The following is a 6,180-nucleotide window of genomic DNA, read 5'->3' as shown; positions in this document are numbered from 1 at the left end:
CTCAGATTGAGAGTACGGCTTTTGTCGTTTGAGAGCAACCCACCTCGAAGCCTTTGAGAGAGAATTCCTTGCGAGGATAAAGCCCTAACCACCCAGAGCCAAAGAGAATTAGGCATCACTTAAGTCTTCTTGTCTGTGTGATCTGAAGACTTATTACACTTGAGGACTGTGCATCCTCCAGCCGGTTAGGCGTCGCGTTCTGAGCATCCAAGAGACATTGTGGATTGCCGGTGAACGAAGTCTGTGAAGGTTTGGGAGTCTACCTTGAAGACTTACCAGAGTGATTGGGCGAGGTCTGTGTGACCTTAGCTCAAGGGGAATACGGTGAGGACTGGGTGTCCTGAGCTGCGTGTTCAGGACTGGGTGTCCGGGACTGAGTGTCCTAAGGTTTAAATACCTAGCCGCCCTAACCAGACGTACAGTTGTCACAGCAACTGGAACTGGTCCAACAAATCATTGTCTTCAGCGAGTCACTGGTTTCATCTTCCCTTCCCTTTACTTACTGTTACTCCTTGTGAAGTCATTGTATGTTCGCACTATCTTTTGTCTTCACTGAGTGACTGCGTGTTCTGTGTGGCTTCACAATATCTTCCTACCTGATCCTTACTACATTGCTGCTATTAGTCATTGTGCTTTCACTCTATTGAATACTTGACTAAGGCTTGCCTAGTGTAGTCTACCTTCCGCTACAGGGTAATAGGTTTATTTCTATCGTTTGTCTTCATAACTTCCACGTTTTGAAGACTTTCATAAAAATCGCCTATTCACCCCCCCTAGTCGATATAACGCACTTGCAATTGGTATCAGAGCAAGGTGCTCCCTTGTTCTGTGTGATTCGGTTTAACCACCTAGAGTTTTAGCTATGTCGACTGCAGGGATAATTAAAGTCTTCGCTGCGTGCCCCGTCTTCGATGGAACTGAATATCCGTACTGGAAGAATGAGATGCGCATGCATCTTGAAGCCATTGACGTCGACCTATGGTATGTCGTCAAGAACGGCGTTCCCAAGGCTGGAGAAGGTGTCACTGCTGCTGATGTCAAGAAGTTCGTTCAACTGGACTCTACTGCCAAGAATATCATCTGTGGTCATCTGACCAAAGGACAGTATGGCCGTGTGAGTGCTTTGGAAACATCTAAGCTGGTCTGGGACTGGCTCTCCAAGGTCAATGAAGGCGTCTCAACCCAGAGAGATCAGAGAATCAGTGTCCTTCGCAACCTCTTCAACCGCTTCAAGCGAAATGACAATGAGAATGTCCAGCTCACATTTGACCGACTCACTGACATCACAAATGAGCTTCAAGCCCTCGGCGCTACTGAGATCACCAAACATGAAGTCATCAAGACACTACTAAGATCACTTGATAGTTCGTTTGACACCCTAGCCCTGATGATTCAAGAACGTCCTGATTTCAAGACACTCGATCCGTCTGACATACTTGAGAGGCTCAACACACATGAGTTTCAGCTTTCTGAGAAAAGAGATATCTACGGTCCAAACTATGGGCGAACTCGTGCCTTGAAGGCAAAAGTTGTCTCCTCATCTGAAGAAGAATCTGACAGCAGTTCGGATGATCCTGAAGACATTGGAAGGGAACTTGCTATGCTTGTGAAGAAGTTCCAAAAATTCACCAAGAAGAAAGGTTTCAGAAAGTCTTCCCGATCAAGCTCAAGGAATGATGAAGCTTCTGCTCCCGACTACAAGAAGAAAACATGTCACAAGTGCAAGAAACCTGGCCACTTCATCTCTGAGTGTCCACAGTGGGACAATGAGAACAAAAAGAAGAAGAAGAGCAAGGAATATGACTCTGACGACAAGAAGAAGAAGAAATACTCATCTGGCAAGGCACGTGCGTTTGTTGGCAAGGAAATGGATTTAGAGGAGGAGTCCGCTTCTGAGGAGGCAGAGGTGGAGTCTGAGGAGGAGACCGATTCAGGCGTCGCAAGTCTGGCTACAGCATACGTTGCCAAGTCCATCTTCAACACTGAAGACAATGACTTCATCACCGACACCGATGCAAATGACAAGGACTACTCCGCTTCTACCTACTGCTTCATGGCACGCGGTGCCAAGGTAAACACACGCACTACTCACTATCAAACATCTAGTGACGATGACTCTGATTGTGGTTCAAAACCCAGCTACAAATCACTTGCTAAAATTGCAACTGAACAACAGAAAGCTATGGAACATATTCAAAAACTGTTAGACAGAAGCGATGATCTGTTAGGTGCTGAAATGACTCGATCTGAATCCTTAATTGAAGACATAAAAAATCTTCACGTTAATTATGAGGAACTTGAAAGTCGTCATGAAACTCTCTCAACAGCTCACAAAAAGCTTTCCTATGATTATCTTCAAAGGAAGCAAGATCTTGAGAAATTGAGAGCGGCTCATGAAGATCTTCAAAAGGAAAACGAGTCACTTCGCGCCAAACAGATCAGTTCCTCTCAGGAAGGATTTGAACCACCATGTCTTAAATGCATTGAGCGTGATAATGCTACTTCTGTTGCTGAATGTTCTACTGCTACTACTGTTGCAATATCTTCAACTGTTGATGTGGTAACTAACCCCTCTGCCGAGGATACCACTGCTATTGCAGATGAGAATGCTAGGTTGAAGACATTGCTTGAAACAGGGATGTACAAAAGTCTTAAAGGGCATCAGACACTATGTGATGTCCTCAAAAAGTAGATTCTGAACCGAAACCCGAGGAAAGAGGGTGTTGGGTTCGTAAGGAAAATGAATGCTGATGGCTCTTACTGGAAACCTGAGCAGTACCCCAAAACCACGTGGGTTGCTACAAAGGAACCTTCAGCAGATCCATCCAATCTATCTGGCTTCACTTGTGCTAACCCCATTATCATTGATGAATCCCTTGATGCAAACTATAAACTATTTAAGAATCAGAATTGTGAAGTGTTTGCCAGGTACATTGGTACTAACTGCAGGAATGGACCACCTATGAAGAAGATCTGGGTTCCGAAAAGGTGTCTGGAGAATCTTCCTGTGAATGTCATCATGACACCTCACGTGAAGAAGACAAACCTCAGACCAAAGGCTTCATACGGTCCAAAGGCTTCATACAGACAGAGGACTCACCTGAGTCGCACTAACGCAAATGTTTTGCAGGGAAACCATACTCAGGCATATGAATATGAGAGCGGTTCATCAAACCGCCATGTTCATAAGACCAAGAACTATTCTGCTTATTCTTATGAGTACTATTGTCCGTCTGCAAGACTGTTTGCTAGGGCTCCAAAGCCAAAGTTCTCAGATGCTGCACTTAGACTTATTGCTTCTAAGACACCCTTGAAGATGTGGGTGGCTAAGAAAGCTTAACTCTCTTTTGCAGGGAAAGGTCTCCAGCATAAAACCAAAATCGTCTGACGCTATTGCTGGGGACCTTAAACATCTTGTAGGGCGCAAGATCAAATGCCCGAATGGTCTTACTATGTAATTCATTCCTGAATCGCTTGCTACTCTCCCTATTAGTCCTAATCTGGATCTAAGCTTTCATAACCCACTGGTTCGTCAAATGTTTTTGCTTCACAATGCTCTTCGTGAAGCCTATCCCCCTAACTGCACTGTAGGGTACGACACCAGCGTCTTCAGAATGGATTATTGATAGTGGGTGTACAAATCACATGACTGGCAAAAGAAGCCTTCTTATGGACTCAACCTTACGTCCATCCGACAAGAGCCACATCACATTTGCTGACACTGGTAAAAGTAAGGTATTGGGTCTAGGTAGAGTTGCAATCTCAAGGGATCAACACATGGATAAAGTCATGCTTGTTGAATCCCTTGGCTTCAACTTAATGTCTGTCTCAATGCTTTGCGATTTAAGCATGATCGTAATATTTGGAAAATATCGTTGCCTTGTGCTAATGGAATCTGACAAGTCTCTAGTATTTGAAGGGTATCGAAAAGATGATTTGTACGTGGTAGATTTCTCAGCAGGACCACAGCTTGCCGTATGTCTTCTAGCAAAAGCTTCAGAATGCTGGCTCTGGCATCGGAGGCTTGGGCATGCTGGCATGAGGAACCTCCACACCTTGGCAAAGAAGAAGCATGTCATAGGCATCGAGGGCGTCAAGTTCAAGAAAGATCACTTATGCGGTGCCTGTGAGGCAGGAAAGATGACGAGGGCCAAACATCCCTCGAAGACAATCATGACCACTACTCGACCCTTCGAACTGCTTCACATGGATCTTTTCGGTCCCACTCATTACTCAACTCTTACTACTACTGCTTGTCTCTATGGCTTTGTCATTGTTGAGATTATTCTAGATATACTTGGGTGCACATAATCCTTTACAAGACTGAAGTGCAGGATGTCTTCAGACGCTTCGCCAATCGAGTAATGAACAACTATGGCGCCAAGATAAAGCATATCATAAGTGACAATGGCACTGAATTCAAGAACACTGGCCTTGATACATATCTTGATACCTTGGGCATCACACATGAATTCTCAGCCCCATACACGCCACAGCAAAATGGGGTCGTCGAACGCAAGAACAGAACACTCATTAAGATGGCCAGAACGATGCTAGATGAATACAAGACTCCAAGAAAATTCTGGCCTGAAGCCATTGATACTGCATGCCATACAATCAATCGTGTTTATCTTCACAAGCTTCTGAACATGACATCTTATGAGCTCCTTACTGGCAAGAAGCCAAATGTCAGTTACTTCAGAGTATTTGGTGCCAGGTGCTGGATCAAGGACCCACATCACACCTCAAAGTTTGCACCAAAAGCACATGAGGGTTTTATGCTTGGATATGGAAAGGATTCGCACTCCTACAGAGTCTTCAATCTCTTTCATTACAAAGTGGTTGAAACATTGGATGCGCGTTCGATGAGACCAGCGGTTCACAAAGAGAGCAACTGCCAAATGTGCTAGATGAAGTTCCATCCAGTGAATCAATCAAGCTAATGGGAACTGGAGAAATTATACCTTCTGAAGCTCATCCTGAAGAAGAACTTATCATCTCAGCACCTGATCAACATGAAGACAATGCTCAGCCTGAAGACATTCCTTCTAACAACGACAATGATCAGCAAGAGCAAAATCTTCGCCCTGTACATCCTCGCGTTGCCAATGAAGTGCAGATTGAAAGAATAATTGATAGCATCAATGCACCCGGTCCACTCACTCATTCAAGGGCAACTCAGCTAGCAAATTTCTGTGGGCACTTCGCATTCGTCTCAATAACAGAACCCAAGAAAGTTGAAGAAGCCTTCATGGAACCTGAATGGATTCAAGCTATGCAAGACGAGCTTCAACAGTTTGAGCTGAATAATGTATGGGAACTGGTCAACCGTCCCGATCCTCGGAAGCACAACATAATAGGCACCAAATGGATATACCGCAACAAGCAAGATGAGCATGGTCAAGTTGTCAGAAACAAAGCTCGTCTCGTTGCTCAAGGATATACTCAAGTGGAAGGCATTGACTTCGATGAAACATTTGCTCCTATGGCTAGACTTGAAGCCATACGCATACTGCTGGCCTATGCAAATCATCACAGCACACTTCTTTATCAAATGGATGTGAAGAGCACCTTCCTCAATGACAAGATTGAAGAAGAAGTGTATGTTGCACAACCTCCTGGCTTTGAAGATCCAAAACATCCTGACATGGTATACAAGCTCAACAAGGCACTGTATGGCCTCAAACAAGCCCCTCGGGCCTGGTATGACACACTCAAATACTTCCTGAAGAGCAAAGGCTTCATACCTGGTTCTCTCGACCCAACTCTCTTCACGAAGACATATGATGGTGAACTGTTTGTGTGCCAAATATATGTGGATGACATTATCTTCGGCTGCACCAATCAGAAGTACAGTGAAGAGTTTGGATATATGATGCAAGAGCAATATCAAATGTCTATGATGGGAGAGCTGAAGTTCTTTCTCGGTCTTCAAATATGACAGCAACGCAACGACATCTTCATATCTCAAGAGAAGTATCTCAAAGATTGCCTGAAGAAGTTCGGTATGCAAGACTGCAAAGGCTTCACGACGCCAATGCCAGCCAAGCATCATCTGGGTCCTGACGACAATGGTAAAGAGTTCGATCAAAAGGTATACCGCTCCATGATTGGTTCTTTACTTTATCTATGTGCATCTAGGCCAGATATTATGCTTAGTGTTTGCATGTGTGCTCGATT

Source organism: Triticum urartu, chromosome 1 (genome assembly GCF_003073215.2).
Source record: "Triticum urartu cultivar G1812 chromosome 1, Tu2.1, whole genome shotgun sequence".
Classification (NCBI taxonomy): domain Eukaryota; kingdom Viridiplantae; phylum Streptophyta; class Magnoliopsida; order Poales; family Poaceae; genus Triticum; species Triticum urartu.
The sequence above is the reverse complement of the archived record's forward strand: the minus strand, read 5'-3'. Positions refer to the sequence as shown.